Below are 17,387 nucleotides of genomic sequence, written 5' to 3'. Positions count from 1 at the left end.
AATTTAATATATGGCCTTTAAAATTTGTAGATCATAAATATGTTTTGGAAGGTATTCCAGTGTAGAGAATATATATATATATTTTTTAAAGATTTATTTTTATTTTTGTTTAATTCCCCTCCCCTCCCCTCCCCCGGTTGTCTGTTTTCTGTGTCTTTTTGCTGCGTCTTGTTTCTTTGTCCGCTTCTGTTGTCCTCAGCGACACGGGAAGTGTGGGCAGCGCCATTCCTGGGCAGGCTGCTCCCTCCTTCGCGCTGGGCGGCTCTCCTTATGGGTGCACTCCTTGCGCGTGGGGCTCCCCTACGCGGGGGACACCCCTGAGTGGCACGGCACTCCTTGCGTGCATCAGTGCTGCGCATGGGCCAGCTCCACACGGGTCAAGGAGGCCCGGGGCTTGAACAGCGGACCTCCCGTGTGGTAGACAGACGCCCTAACCACTGGGCCAAAGTCCGTTTCCGAGAATATTTTTAATCAGTTATTTTTTATACTCTTAGAAGAAAGAAAAGTCTTATTTGGCTATGGCCTAAAATATAAAGCAAACCAGTTTTTCCTCTATGAAGTTGAATATTTACTTACATCAAAGTTTGAAGAAAATAAGAGCACTACTTTTATATATATCATCTTTACTTTTAAAGAAGTTTTATTTACACAAAAGTTTCATAAAAAAATATAAGGGATTTCCATTTACCCCATCATCCCTCCCCCTTGCACATTTCCCCCTATTAATAACATCTTACATTAGTGTGGTACATTTGTTACAATTGATGAACAAATACTGAAGCATTGCTACTAACCAAGGTCTATAGTTTACATTATGGTTTATACTTTACACCATACAATTTTATAGGTTTTGACAAAATGTATAATGGCCTATATCCATCATTACAATATCATGCAGAACAATTCCAGTGCCCTAAAAACGTTCCACCTGTGTGCCCTATGTTCCACCTATTCTTCCCTCCCCTTCCTTTAGAACGTCTGGTAACCATCATCTTTATATCAATGTTACAAGTTCTTCCATTACTACAATACCAGTAAGTCTACTTCGGTCCATGGTTGCATTCCCCCCTTATGTTTGTTCATTCCTCAATCGAGGATTTGGGGATAGTAATGTCTGCTCTGCATCAGATTGAGAGAGGGCTTAGATCTTATGGGGAAGAGGAAAGGGACTGTTTTTGCTTGCTTGCTGTTGTAGATATTCTTTACTATTTGGGATGGTGATTGTCCATCATTGTCATTGTGTTGTCATGGGTGAGTACGATGAACTGAAGAGTAGGTGTTGGCTGCAACTCTGCTGAGATTCATAGCTCAACCAACATATAAACAAACCAAAGATTTAAGTCTCTAGGACATATATTTTATGAGTATAGTGCTAGTTATAGTTTCAAATAAAAGAAGTAAAAGAATCACGAACAGGGAAATTATAAATGAGTCTAACTCTCTTACATGAGGAAATATGTTATCATGTATTCCAACATAAGGCCCACCAATGGGATGCTGATTTCATGGGGTTGTGTCTCTTGCCTACAGTGTCTAGATGTCTCTAGAGCCCTTGGGATCACCCAATTTGAGACTTTATTTACTGTGGCAGTTAGTGAGATCCACCTCAGATGTGTATAAGTGTAATCTCTCGAATGACCTTCCAACTCACTTTGTAATCTCTTAGCCATAAAAACTCTTTTGTATTTAAATGTTCCCTCTTTTGGTCAAGGTCTTTTCCCAAGTGCATAGCTGGTTAGTGCATGGTAATAATCCCTCAGTGCCAGGAAGGCTCATCTCTGGGAGTCATGTCCCGTGCTGGGATTGGGGGGGGGAGAGTGAGTTTATTTGCTGAGTTTGACTTAGAGAGAGGCCACATTTGAGTAACAAGGAGGTTTTCAGGAGGTAACTCTTAGGTATTAGATATTATTAGTATAAATTTTAATTTTACAAGAATAAGGTTCATAAGTACAAGCATTAATATTGAGGGCTTGGTGTATTGGTCTGTTTTCTTCTATTAGGCACTGCCTATGTACTCTAGAGATTCTTGTCACTCTATTAAAGAACATGGCAGGACTCCCCATGATGGGAATTTAATATTTTGTTGGTTATTGTATAGATCTTACCACTGACATAATTAACACCCTATGACCACATGAGCACATTCGTATTCAGTAGAAGCCCCAGGTGCACCCTTACCCATATGTCCCACCACCACTAACACCCTGCACTAGTGACCCTCTCCTGCCATATTTGCTGTATTAGTCAGTCAAAGGGGTGCTGATGCAAAATACCAGAAATTGGCTGGTTTTTATAAAGGGTATTTACTTTGGGTAGGAGCTTACAGATACCCGGCCATAAAGCATAAGTTCCTTCCCTCACCCAAGTCTATTTTCATGTGTTGGAGCAAGATGGCTGCCAATGTCAGCAAGGGTTCCACCAAGGGGTGGAGTATAGCAGTTTGATATTATTAATGAATTCCAAAAAAGAAATATTGGATTATGTTTGTTAACTGATCTTTTCCTCTGGGCATATTAGATTATATTGGATTCAGAGGTTTGCTTGATTAAGTAACCAGGTAAACCTCTTGTGCCAGTAGGTCATTGAGCCCCCACCTTTGGTGGGTGGGGACTCACAGATGAAAGGCATAGCAAAGGACAAAGTTGAGGGCTCTTAATATTGGAGTTTTGATGTTGGAGTTTGAGATGCTGAAGCTAGAGCCCCAGGGAGAGAGACAGAGCTGTTCACCTGATAGTCTACAGCTGACCTTGTGGAGAAAACAAGAGCTGAGCCCAGAGGAACCCAGGAAGCCTGAACCCTTGCAGACATCTGCAGACATCTTGCTCCAATGGGCTATATAAACAAAAGTGCAAAGATAGTGCCTCTGCCCTTAAGAGGTTCACAGACCAGTGGGCACTCAAGCAAGTGAAAAATCTAAAGGAAATTGGTTAGAGAAGCGGATGTGGTTCAAGTGATTGGGCTCCCATATACCGTATATGGAGGTCTGGGGTTCAGTCCCTGGGCTCTCCTGGTGAAGGCACGCTGGCCTACAGGGAGTGCTGACCCGCATTGCACGCAGGCCGACACAGGAGTGCTGACCTGCATGGAGTGCTGGCCGGCGGAAAGCTGGCTCAGCAAGATGATGCAACAAAAAAAGACACAGAGGAGAGACAATAAGAGATGCAGCAGACCAAGGAGCTGAGGTGGCGCAAGAAATTGAGTACCTCTCCCACACTGGAAGGTCCAGGATCAGTTCTCAGTGCCACCTAAAGAGAAGACAAGCAGAACATAGAAGAACATATGGTGTGTGGACACAGAGAGAAGACAGTGAGTGCAAAAACAAAGAAGGGGAGAGAAATAAATAAATCTTTAAAAAACAGAGGAAATTGGTCAATAATCAGAGCAATATCCTCTACCTCACTTCCAAAAGATAAAATCAGTTTGCTCAATCCTAATTAACAAAAGTGGAAATGCTTGAGTTTAGTATGTTGTATCCTTTATTAATGGTACTATATTTCTTTATTATAATAAATACTTTTAATGTGCATGGGCTTGCATATATGTAAAACATTTAGAACTATGCACACACACAAGGGCACAGTTGTCAGTACCTGTTAAAATGTCAAGCTACAGATTCTAATAAATCAACACCAAAGTTATCATTCCCTCTTTAAGATGTCCTGTTGTCCAATAAATTTCTATTTCTGTATTCTATAATTCTGTTACTGGTTAGTAGTAATTTGCTTACTAATTGAAAGTGAATAAACCCATTTATGTCATTAAAGTTTCACTTCTGTTAAAAGTATACAGGTGATTTAAAATTTAAACACCATTCAAAGTGGGTGTTTCTTTTCTAAAGAAAAGGCTAATGACAAAAAAAATTTTACTTCAAATTATATTCTATTTTATATGGCACAATTAACTAAATCTTGGTGTTTTAACCTTTTAACCTTGCCTACTAAGTTTTAAATTTGACTAGCTGTTACATTTCTCCCTTTATAACTCTTAAAGAGCTTGTTAAGCTCTCAACTGCTTGTCAGCTTCCATGTATCTCAAAATGTGCAACTTTGAGTTAGGTGGCCACTGACGCGGTGACTTTCCAGGCATAAAGCCTAACAAGTCTTGGCATATTTCAGTCTGCCAGGGCTCCCTGCCCCTCCTCTGTCCTGTCTCATGTGAGTCAGAGCACATATGTGGTTAACTAAGCACACTAGTGGCTATGAGCTCTGGAGCCAGAAAGATTTGGACTCATATCCCTGGGTTTGCCACCTTCTATCTAGGTGACATTAGGAAAGTTGCTAGTCCTGGCAAAGAATTCAAGGGTAGAATAAGCATCTGGTAAAGATAATGGAAACCTTTTGCTTAAAGAATGTTACAAATGGGAGCTACCTGTGTCTCTATCAAGGCGCAGTCTATAAAGTAGGAGGTTTCCTGCTCCAATTTGGGAGCTCATGCTCTATGTTGACCTTGGGTAAGTCATTTCAAGCCTGGAATCTTCAATTTCTGATCTCCAAGTTCTTTCTATTGAGTAATCTAGGTCATTATGTTTCAAAACTACTGAATTCATACATATATATTAAAAAGACAAGAAAAAGTTTTATTGCCCTTTGGAAGGAGTTCTCATTTATTGAATCTAATTTGAGCCCTTTAAGAGCCTACAGAGATAGACTTTCATGTTCTTGTTTTATAGTTCTGAAAACTGAAGAAATGACTTGCCCAAAGCTTTTGATACTAGTGACGTAGTAAATGTTGGATAAGAAATTATTTCTTTCATTTTTATTTTTTGTTTTTCACTAACATAACAATTACTTTGCTGCCAGCATAGCATTTTTTTTAGTTATCCACAGCAAATAGATAATATTGTATGCATCTTACCGAACATCTCTTCCCATCTCTGAATTCTAGAGATGTTCCTGTATCCTGTGAGAAGACAGAATGCCTAAAACTACCTTGTCCCAAAAGAACTACTTCATTCTGCAGAAATTTGGTAAACTGTAAGTTTCCAGTTTCATCCACAGAAACTGAAGTTATTGGAAGCAAAAGACAAAAGAGGAAAATTGGGGGATGATCAAAAATTCAGATGCATTCTGAAGTAGAAGTTATGGCTTCATGAACTATACTTGACTAGACCAAGAACAGAGGTGCTTTAAAATGTGAATTCTTGATATTAATAGTCCGTGTTCTACTGTGAAATTAACAGAACAACCCGAGACACCCTGAAAACCTAACAGAAGAAGGGTAAGTTGAGTCCCTCTGTTTTCCTATCCAGGCCCATCCCATGAGGTATTTGCAGCAAATAAATTACACTTTCGTTTCCCTCTACCAAAACAGCAACAACAATAACAACCACAAAATTGTCTGGGAACATCAAAGGATTATGGATTATACATAGTGTGATTAAAAGTGTACATTTCCAAAAGTTCATGTAGTATGTACAAATTACTGTGTCTAAAACATATCAGGCATGATTTTTAAAAAACCAACAACTATTATTAGCTATTTTGCTGTGGTGACTGGCATAGAATTGGGAAGATGTGAAGGACAGCAGAAAGGGATGGAGTTATAAACTGAATATATATATCTACATATGCGAACTCTAGCTCTTTTTGTGAAGCTCATCTAGAGAATGGGAAAATAATATCTATTTCAAAGGGTCATTGAGGAAATTATAGGAGATAACACATTTAATAGAGTTAGCTTAATGGCTGGCATAGAGGGCATTAAGAGGTAGTCTGACCATTCGAATCTAAATCTGTGATTAAAAATGTCCTAGAAGGTTCTATGCAGAACATTCTTGACTGAAGTATTTTCTTCTGGGCTTACAGTATATACCAGATATCACAAGACAAGGAGGTAGGAAGATGAGGTTACTTGAGTAAGGTGATTTTCCTGTTCAGTATGTTTTTAATATGATTGCATATTTGCAGGAGCTACTGTATATGTTTCAGGGTTATTAATATATATTTCCCAGATCATTATAGTTGTCTGTTATAATAAATAAAGTAGATAATTTTGGTCATCAAGGAAAAAATATTTTCACACAGAGGTTTTGGAGAGTACTAAGTAAATATATAATTAATTTTTCATATCCATGAAAATGAGATTAAGATGTTCTTTCTGAGGGTGCTAACAAAGGCAATATACAGCCACATAATTTTAAGCTCTGAGTTCCTTGGCTGCATAGGGATTATTTGCTACAATCAGTGACTTTTTATTTGACTAAAATACATCTTTTCGTAGGCAAATATAAGGTTATTTTCATTTGTCTATATTCTGAACTGGATTAAGTATTTCTTCATAGCTTCAGGCATGATTCTTATCCATGTTATAAATTTTGCAATCAGTTAATGCCTTAGCCTATGAGCTATGGCTAACACGATTTCAATACCCAAGAACTACCTTCCAAGTCTTCTTGAAATATCTCCTATTTTTCTCTTAAACAGTGATAGAGATAGTTGAGGAATTTAAAAAGTAAGTTGGTGGTACATGCTGATTGCTTGTTTTGGAGTACAGTATTTCCATTTCTGAGTTCTATACTGCTGACATTAGCTATCAGAAAATATCTAGGAAAAAAAATAAAGAGAAACCAAGAAATTTACCTTTAAATTGCAAAGTTAAGTCAATTTAGTGAAGCTACATATCTGCAATTTTCCTAGTTTTATTGGTGTGAAAGCATAATCCTATATCTGATGGAAAATTTGGAAAAATAATTTTGGATTTTTAATTTCTTCATCAGTAAGATGGTGATATAATAGTATGATATTTTTTGTTTCTGTGTTTGAATGAAGAATAAGTATAGCAAATGATTGTGCTCTAAGAAAAAAGTTTTACGATAAAGAAGATCATACCACAATAAATCTGAGAAAGAATGTCTGCTTAAGCCATCCATTACATTTATTTGAAAACTGAGATATATTAATAGAATTGCCAGGTTTAGCAAATAAAAATACAGAATGTATGGTTATATTTGAATTTCAGGTAAACAATGAATTATTTTTTGGTATAAGTATCTACTATGCAGTAAGTACTATGCAGTATTTCATTATACAAACAATTATTTGTTGTTAATGAAATTCAGACTTACCTAGGCATTCTATATTTTATCTGACAACCCTTCCCAAAAAGGTATCACTTTTTTCAAAAGGCACACATCTAATTATAGTCTAATGTGGGAATAGAAACCAAACAATTTTAGAGGGCACAAATTCTTGTATGAAAGACTAAGTTATAGTAGAATGTTTTAGGAAAGAAAAATAACTGTATTTCATAAACATAATTTCATAAGAAACCAAAACAGTCTTCAAACCAGGTCTAATCATTTAAAATGGAAGCCTTTGAATCTAGTTACCAGGCTCTGAATTGTTTTATTCTCTCAGAATTTGGAATGTTATTTTTTTTAAAGATTTATTTTTTATTTATTTCTCTCCCCTTCCCCATCCCACCCCCAGTTGTCTGCTCTCTGTATCCATTTGCTGTGTGTGCTTCTTGGGTCCGCTTGTATTCCTGTCAGTGGCGCCCAGAATCTGGGTCTCGTTTCGTTGTGTCATCTTGCTGCGTCAGTTCTCTGTGTGTGCGGTGCCATTCCTGGGCAGGCTGCACTTTTCTCACACTGAGCAGCTCTCCTTCCAGGGCACACTCCTTGTGCATGGGGGTCCCCTACGGGGGGGACACCCCTGTATGGCACCGCACTCCTTGCGTGCATCAACACTGTATGTGGGCCAGCTCATCACCCAGGTCAGGAGGCCCTGGGTTTGAACCTAAGACCTCCCATGTGGTAGGTGGACCCCCTATCCATTGGGTCAAATCTGCTTCCCAAGGAAAGTTCTTATTTATAAATCAGAGCTTCCTTTTTGCTAAAACAAAGGTAGCTCAGTTGGTCATCATGGTTAACCAGAGCTGAATAGCAGCTATTTCCCAAGGAATGATTTCAAAATACTTCTGATCAATAATTAAAGTCATTTTTAAGTGTAGTAAAGTCCTAGCTAAGAAAAATAAGAATTAGAATCACCCTATACTTCTTATTCTGATCTAAGCTGAAGTTTTAGATTGTTAGCATGCATCCTATAATGCCTTTTTAAATTAGCATAAACTACCCATATTCATTTTTTTAAACTGAGGTAAAATTCAAATAACACAAAATTAGGCATTAATCATTTAAGGTGCATAATTCAGTAGCATTCAATACACTGAAAATACTGTGCAACCATCACCACAGTTTAGTTCCATGATATTTTCATCACCCTTTCTCCCCTCCTTCCAGCCCTTGGCAATCACTATGTATTCATTTTTTAGTGTAACTGAAGCAAATCCAATAATTTAGGGCTAAAGTGCTAGGAGACGGACCAGCCTCAGTTACAGAGAGGCAGACAGAGATGTTGCTTTGGGGGCTTCCTGTTAAATGAGGCAGGGACTCTTGGGCGGATCTTGCCTGGTGATGCTTCTCAATTTCTCTTTGATTAAATTTATCCATTAAGTCTACGTTTTCTAACTTAATCATTTTCAAAATTATGGACATGAAGTTGATGATATCTTCTTATTTGTTCAGTTATTACAAAAGGTGTTGTTATGTTGCATTTTTTTCATTACAAACACTGTTTGTTTATGTTTTCTCTATTCTTGTCAGAATTATGTCAATCTTATATGACTTTTTAAAAAACCAACTTTTGACTTTGTTAATCTTCTCCCATTGCATACTTGTTTTCAGATTTTTTAAATGCAGCGTATTATTTTGCAAAGTGATCCTTAGGAAAAGTTAGAGTAGGGTATAGAAGTCATTTTATCAGGAAGGTTATAGAGATGACATCTGTTCTGAGTGGGAAATTAGACCAATGTCTTAGATATCTCCAAACCTGAGAAATACAGAACCCAGTTTAAATGGGCATTCATTGTCAGAAAACTGAAGAAAGAAATATTAATCAAAACTCAGGGAGGACATTGAATTCCAGAGTGAGATGTAGTAATATATAGATATAAAAGTACCTTCAATAAATGATAATTTTGAAAATGTGTAATGAGCAAATACTTGGAAGATTGCTTTAAGAGTTCCACATATACCCAAGAGAGGGTAAAGGGAAATTGCTAGTTTCCCAAAGAAAACTCTTTCGGAGAAAGTGGAATGATGCTGTCCTTTTAACTCTGTGCATTAATGTTTAGCAGTGGTTAGACAAAGAGCAAAATTACATCATATCTAATAAATATTTGTTGCTATTTCTTGATTGAAATGAAAAACAAGTACTTTTGAAAGTACCTTAAAACAGAAATTTATTTGCTCTGTAATGTTGAATCTCACACTATTTGAGTCTTTGTTTACTCATCTCTAGATCTCTTCCATTTTATTATTTGCTCTTCTACCTCAGTTTGGGTTCACCATTGACTGCTACCTGACGGTGACCCTCAGAAGGCACAAATTCGCATCTGCTTCATTACAGGATCTTAAACACTAGTCATGCATGTTGAGGGAAATAAGTCAGACACTAAAGGATGATACCATATGATTCCACTTATATGAAATAACTAGGATTTGTAAATTCATGGGACAGAAAGTACAGTTTACCAGGGACAGTGAGGAGGTAGAATGGGGAGTTAATGCCCATTTATGTTTGGGGTGATGGGGAAAGTATATATGTCAGGGTTCTCTAGGGAAACAGAATCAACAGGGGATATCTGCAAATAGCATGAGATTTTATAAAATTCTCTCACATGACTGTGGGAATGCACAAGTCCAGATTCCGCAGGCAGGTTGCAAACCAGGGGATCCAATGAAGGTCTGATGAAGGTCCTTTATGAGTTCCTCAGAGACACTGGCTGTCCAAAGACAAGCTGGGAAATTCTCTCTGAATGCTGAAATCATGTCCCCTTTAAAGGCATTCACCTGATTGGATAAAATGTCACTCATTGTTGACAGCAATTTCCCAGTATCCCTGGTTGATCGTTGATGTAATCAGCCATCTATACAGTAAACTCACTGATTACTAAAGTCCATAAATGTCTTTCTATTACAATTAGCACACTGCTTGCTTGACCAAACAACTGGGCACAATTACCTGGCTGAGCTGACACATTAGCCTAGCCATCACAGTCCTCCGCTTGTCAAATTGGCAACCATACACATAACCTTAAACGCTTAACCCATACTTAGTCTCTAAGTAAAAACATTAACAGACATGCATATATATATATATTTATTTATTTATTTATTTATGCCTAAAAATATTCAACTGCCCTACATACAAATGGAAATACATTAATTCCCTACAGAATAGGGTACAAGTCCCTGGGTAATATTCACTCTTAAACTTGACATTCTTAAATATTATGACATGAAATTAGTACAACTTGTCATATGATAAGGGAAAGGGTTAGGGAACAAAACAAAGATATTCATTTTATGTACATATGCAATCATACACATAACGAAACAAGGAAGAAAGATTCAAGACTATTACAGTCCTCATTTCTGTAACTGGTCACGTGGTTGAAGTTCATATTTATTACCTTCTTCCACTACCCATTCCATGTTTCTGTTACCCTCAGCAAACACTTCAGCTGGCTGTGGTTCTTTGCCTGATGGCACCCTACCCAACTTTCATTCCTGAAGATTTTGGGCTATTATTAGTCATTCTTGGATGGGTTATTGCAATTTTCCATTGACTTTAATCACAGGGTATGGCAGTACTATGCCAAACTCTTCTTTACCCCCATTATGTAGATGTAGTCCTATTTCCCCTTGATAGTCAGGATCAATCACTCCAGCCAATAGAGTAATTCACTTCTTTGCCTGTTGATTCAGAGGTCAGAGGAGCCCAAAATGGCCAGGTGGCAGTCTTAACTTCCAGTTCAATGGAATCATTATTGTGTTCCCTGGTTGCAGTACTCCTCCTTTTGGAATTAAGACCTGTAGACTGGAAGAGCTTAAGGTTGTAGGGACAGGAAGCAAAAATTTTCCTAGTGGATCACTAGGGGTAATAGTAAGTGGCACCACTCCCATTTCCACCCCTTGATTCCTGGACCCATGAATACAGCACCATAGAGTGGATGCTGATTTAGAGCACACACAACTTCCTGGAGAACATTGCCCTAGCCCTGCAATTTATTGCCACCTAATTGGTGCATAATTGAATTTTCAAAATGCCATTCCAGGAAGTGGATGTGGCTCAACTGAAAAAGCATCTGCCTACCATATAGGAGGTCCAGGGTTCAAACTCAGGGCCTCCTGGCCCATGTGGTGAGCTGGCCCACGCGCAGTGCTGCTGCATGCAAGGAGTGCCATGCCACACAGGGTGTCCCATGCATAGGGGAGTCCCACACACAAGGACTGTGCCCCACAAGAAGAGCCACCCCATGTGAAAAAAACACAGCGCACCCAGGAGTAGTGCCACACACACAGAGAGCTGACACAGCAAGATGACACAACAAAAAATACAGATTCCCGGTGCCACTGAGAATGCAAGTGGACACAGAAGAACACACAGCGAATGGCCAAAGAGAGCTGACAATCGGGGGGGGGGGGGGGGGTGGAGAGGAAGGAAAGATAAATAAATAAATAAATAAATAAAATCTTAAAAAAAATTAAAGGCCATTCCACCGTTCTATCAACCCAGTTGCTTTAGAATGATGGGGAACATGGTAAGAACTCCATGGGCATGTGTCCATTCCCACACATCATTTGCTGTGAAATGGGTTCCTTTATCAGAAGCAATGCTGTGTGGAATGCCATGGCAGTGGATAAGACATATGATAAGTCCATGGATGGTAGCTTTGGAAGAAACATTGCATGCAGGGAAGGCAAACCAATATCCAGAGAATGTGTCTATTTCAGTTAAAACAAATTACTAACCCCTTCCATGATGGAAGTGGTCCAATATAATCAACCTGCCCCCTGGTGGCAGTTGATCACCTCAGAGAATGGCACCATTTTGGGACCTGAGTGTGTGTCTCTGCTGCTGGCAGACTGGGCACTCAGCAGTGGCTGGAGCCAAGTGAGCCTTGGTGAGGGGAAGTCCGTGTTGCTGAGCCTATGTATAACCTCCTTCCCTACCTCCATTATGAGCCCATTGGGCAATGACAGGAGTGGCTGGAGAAAGATGCTAACCATTAGCCACAGAGTGGGTCATCTTATCCACTTGATTATTAAAATCTTAGTCTGCTGAAGTTACCCTCTGATGAGCATTCATGTGGGACACAAATATTTTCATGTTTTTTAACTATTCAGAAATGTCTATCTAATACAGCCTGTGCATGAATTCAAACTTATCTAATTCTGTATCCAACTTTGCCTAGTTTCTAGAAAGCCAATTTAGTGATACAGGCTCTATAGGCTTTGGATATTCAGGAAGAATATAGGCTGAATGTGTATTTGAACTTACATCCAGATGGAATGTGGGTGATATGTTAATTCAAGCTTACCTGGTATGTGAGAAGTATGTTAATCCAAGCTTACCTGGTATCCAAACAAACCCCTAAACCCTACTAAAAAAAAAAACTAACAGAGTCTTTTTGGCACCAAAACCTTTCCTGTCCCAACCCCATGTGTCTCTTATATAAAAATAACCTAAAGTTTCTACTCTAGGCTTGGCTTTTTCGGACAGAAGTCTGCCAGACCCAGCCAGTCATAATAAATCTCCCTTCTCAGAGAATTTCTGCATCCTAGCCTTCAATGCACAATCACTGAATCTTCTCTGCTTCTACTGCATATCCACATACCTCTTCTCCAGACCTCTTCGTCACCAATTTTCCGATTGTGTTCCTTCCATGTCCTGACTGTCCAACCAAACCATTGGCAACAGCCCATGAATCAGTGTACAAATGTACTTCCAGTCATTTCTTCTTCCAAGCAAAATTAACAACCTGGTGCACTGCTCAAAGTTCTGCCCACTGGGAGGATTTGCCCTTACCACTGTCCTTCAGGGATATCCCAAAAAGGGGCTGCAGTGCTGCAGCTGTCCACTTTTGGGTGGTACCTGCATATGATGCAGAACCATCTGTAAATCAGATCTGAGTTTTCTCTTCCTCAGTCAACTGATTGTAAGGAACTCCTTAAGAGGCCAAAGCTGTGGGCTGAGAAAGAAAAGGTAATACGGCACATGCGGACCATGGGCATTTGAGCTACTTGCTCATGTAACTTACTTATGCCTTTAGGATCTGCTCAAGCACTATCTCATATATACCACTTTATTTTGGAGTGCTGCTGTGCATGCCCAACTTTATGGTTTGATGGGTCAGACAATACCCAGCTCATGATAGACAACTCAGGTCTCATGATAATTTGATGGCCCATGGTTAAGCATTCAATCTCTATACAGGCCCAGTAGCAGGCCAAAGGTGCTTCTCAAAAGGATAGTAGTTATCTGCAGAGAATGGCAGGGCTTTGCTCCAAAATCCTAAGGGTCTGTGATGTGATTCTCCTATAGGGGCCTGCCAAAGGCTCCAGACAACATGTCTATTTGCCACTGAAACTTCCAGCACCATTGGATCTGCCGGATCATATAGCCTAAAGGGTAGTGCAGCTTGCACAGCAGCCAAGACCTGTTGCAGAGCCTCCTTTTATTTTGGTCCCCAATCAAAACTAGCAGCTTTTCTGGTCCCTTGGTAAATGGGTGGGAGAAGCACACCCAAATTAGGAATGTGCTGTCTCTAAAATCCAAAGAGCCCAACTAAGCATTGTGTCTCTTTTTTGGTCATAGGAGGGTCCAGATGCAATAGCTTATCCTTCACTTTATTATTTTTTTTAAATTTATTTCTCTCCACTTCCCCACCCCCCGTTGTCTGCTCTCTTGTGTCCATATGCTGTGTGTTCTTCTGCATCCACTTGCATTGTCAGGCGGCACTGGGAAACTGCATCTTTTTTTTGTTGCGTCATCTTGCTGCATTAGCTCCCTGTGTGTGCGGCACCACTCCTGGGCGGGCTGTGCTTTTTTCACATGGGGCTGCTCTCCTTGTGGAGTGTACTCCTTGTGCGTGGGGGGACCCTGCATAGGGGTGGCACGGCATGGCATGGTGGCACTCCTTGTGCGTGGCAGCACTGCGCATGGGCCAGCTTACCACACGGGTCAGGAGTCCCTGGGTATCGAACCCTGGACCCTCCATATGGTAGGCAGACACTCTATCAGTTGAGTCATGTCTGCTTCCCTATCCTTCACTTTAGAAAGGATAGCTTGACATGCCCCACACCACTGGACACCTAGAAATTTCACAGAGGTCGAAGACCCCTATAGTTTTGTTGGATTTATCTCCCATCCTCTTTCACACAAATGCCTTACCAATAAATCTAGAGTCTTTGCTACTTCTTGCTCTCTAGGTCAACAATATAATGGAACATTGTGATGTCTTGTGGGACAAGGATCAAGGATCAAGGCCCCTGTGGACAATATTATGACACAGGGTTAGAGAGTTGATCTACCCCTGACACAGAACAGTGAAGGTATACTGCTGGCCTTGCCAGCTGAAAGCAAACTGTTTCTGGTGGTCCTCACTAATGGCAATTGAGAAAAAAAGCATTTGCAGGATCAATAGTTGCATACCAGGTACCAGGGAATGTGTGGATTTGTTCAAGCAATGATACCACATCTGGTACAGCAGCTGCAATTGGAGTCACCACCTGGCTAAGTTTATAATAACCTACTGTCATTCTCCAAGATCCATCTGTTTTCTGCACAGGTCAAAGAGGATAATTGAATGGGGATGTGGTGGGAATCAGTACCCCTGCATCCTTCAGATTCTTGATGGTGTCATTAATCTCTGCAATCCCTCCAGGAATCTGGTATTGCTTTTGATTTACTATTTTGCTAGGCAGGGGAGGTTCTAGTGGTTTCCACTTGGCCTTTCCTACCATATTAACCCTCACTCCACAAGTCAGGGATCCAATGTGGGGATTCTGCCAGTTACTGAGTATGTCTATTCCAATTATGCATTCTGGAACTGGGGAAAAAAACACAGAATGGGTCCAGAGACCCACTGGACACACTGTCAGATAGTCCTGAGCTAAAACTCTATCAGTTACCTGACCTCCATAAGCTCCTACTGTGATGTTTTGAGTCTCCTGGAATCAATGTCACTTCAGAGCCAGCATCTAATAATCCCAAAATTTCTGATCATTTCCTTCTCCCTAATGCACAGTTACTCTGGTAAAAGGCCATAGGTCTCCTTGGGGACAGCTGGGAGGAAGATTAGCAATATAAGGTTTTGGCAGTTTAATAGGATCCTTCCCCAAAGGTACCTGGCCTTCTTCTCATTCAAGGAACTCTTGGTTTGTAAACTCTCTCAAGTCTGGGAATTGATTAAGGGACTGTCATTTTCTGTGTCTGTAACTCTAGTTAGGGTTTTGTTCACTCAACCTAGAACTCTTCTGCTTATACAAATCCAGAAAGAATTTAGTAGACTGCCCATCTATTTCACTTCTAGGTACCCTGTGATCTATTAGCCAATGCCATAACTCTATGTGACTCAGACTATTTTGATTGCTGCTTTGAAGTCTGCCTTTCACTGCAGTAGCCATTCCCACCTTGTCTTTAGCAATTGACTAATAATTCTTGACTTTTACTGGCCTGAAATCTGATCATCCCCAGAATGTTTAATGATTCTAATTCCATTACATCTCTCCCCACAGTAATATATGGACTACAGAGAAGAGCAACCACAGAGCTCTTTAGGGAAGGTGGAGTTAGTCTTAAAAATGTATTGCTCACAGTCATGGATAAATGTGTGTCCTCTCGACATTCCTGGGATGAATGGGAAAATCCATTCTAGCATTCCAATCCCCCTAAGCCTTTGAATTCCCTCTTCTACTGTATACCAGGGCAAATCAGGCATCTCAACCTCAGACATGCTAGGCCATCTTTTGGTCCGTGTTTCAGTCAGACCCAAACAAACTGTTAAAGCACTTTCTAACCCCTTGAGCTATAGCGTTGAATCTAGAATTTCTGCTTAGTGGGCCCATATAAATAAATTCAACCTGATCCAACTTTATATTCCTTCCACCATTATCCCATTCTCTTAGTATACTTTCCCACATGTATTCCCCTGATTTCTGTCTGTTTAAGTTGGAAAATTTGCAGTTTGTTCAGAGTATAGTGTACTTCCTGATGGGTCACACTTTGTGTTTTACCTTCCAGGGCTTGCTGTGATTTTACTCTAGTAATAAATCTGGAAGAGAAGAGTGGCCTTGGGGGTGGGTAAAGAGAAAGATTAGAAGTGCCTTGCAACCTACAGACCTCACGGCATTCCTTTGTATTTTCATCTGGTTAGATGGGATTAATCTCTTCAGGCAGGGGTTTGAAGGATTCCTCAGGACAGGGTGGAGGCGATGCAATGCAGTCTGGAATTTGGGTTGTACCTGCCTGAGGGCTGGGAAGAGGTCCACACTCCCTGGGGAAGGCCAGAAGCTGGACAGTACAGGTTTCAGTTTGCACTATCTGGTGATGATATTTTGTGTATCTCCATTGCCAACTCATGCAATGGGCTTTAGTGACCTCTTCGTTATTGGAAAGGGAGGCATTAGTACCTTTGAGTCCAATTAGAGTAGAGAGCTAATTGCTAGACTCCCAGGACCACTTCAGAAATCCCATGTTTTAGATTCTGTTCCTTAAGAAACTCACCTGGTACCAAATTGTATTAGTCAGGGTTTTCTAGGGAAGCAGAATCAACAGGGGATGTCTGTAAATAATATGCAATTTTATAAAATTCTCTCACATGACCATGGGGATGCACAAGTCCAGATTCTGCAGGCAGGTTGCAAACCAGGGGCTCTGATGAAGGTCCTTTATGAACTCCTGGGAGACATTGGCTGTCAAACACAAGCTGGGAAATTCTCTCTGAATGCTGAAATCATTTCCCCTTTTAAGGCATTTAATTGATTGGATAAAATGTCACTCATTGCTGACAGCAATCTCCTTGGTTGATCAGAGAGATAATAGGCCATCTATGGGGTAAACTCACTGATGACTAAAGTCCAGAGATGTCCTTCTATTACAGTTAGCCCAGTGCTTGCTTGACCCAACAACTGGGTACAATTACCTGGCCGAGTTGACACATTTGCCTAACCATGACAGGAAGTTTTGGTAATAGATGATGATGATGGTAGCACAATACTGAATGTGGTTAATGCCCTGGTTAAGATTAAAAAAAACCATATATATATATATACACAATTTTTTAAACAAAGAGACTAAAGAGATAATGATAATGAATTGCAACATAATATCTTGGAGTGAATCTAATAATGGAGGAGAAGAGGCCAAAGGGACTTTACTGGGAAAATTGAAAAAAAATTGAATATGGGCCATTTGCTTTTTTAGCAATGTTAAATTTCTTGAATTTGATATCTGTACTTAAGTAATTTAAGTGAGTGTCTTTGTTCTCAGGAAGTGTTTTGTGTTAGAGGAGAATGATGTGTGCAACCTACTCCCAAATGT

General features: G+C 40.0%; 1 long non-coding RNA gene across 1 annotated transcript in view; it reads left to right on the top strand.

Annotated features, from left to right (window-relative positions):
* The window catches only part of LOC131279200 (uncharacterized), a 28,739-nt gene that overhangs the window by 5,396 nt on the left and 5,956 nt on the right, over positions 1-17,387 (top strand). The window contains exon 2 of the long non-coding RNA XR_011649262.1: positions 4,885-5,217. This is a non-coding gene — a long non-coding RNA (uncharacterized lncRNA). The remainder of the gene's footprint in view (positions 1-4,884; positions 5,218-17,387) is intronic.

The sequence above is a fragment of the Dasypus novemcinctus genome, chromosome 7, assembly GCF_030445035.2.
Source record: "Dasypus novemcinctus isolate mDasNov1 chromosome 7, mDasNov1.1.hap2, whole genome shotgun sequence".
Classification (NCBI taxonomy): domain Eukaryota; kingdom Metazoa; phylum Chordata; class Mammalia; order Cingulata; family Dasypodidae; genus Dasypus; species Dasypus novemcinctus.
The sequence above is the reverse complement of the archived record's forward strand: the minus strand, read 5'-3'. Positions and strand labels throughout refer to the sequence as shown.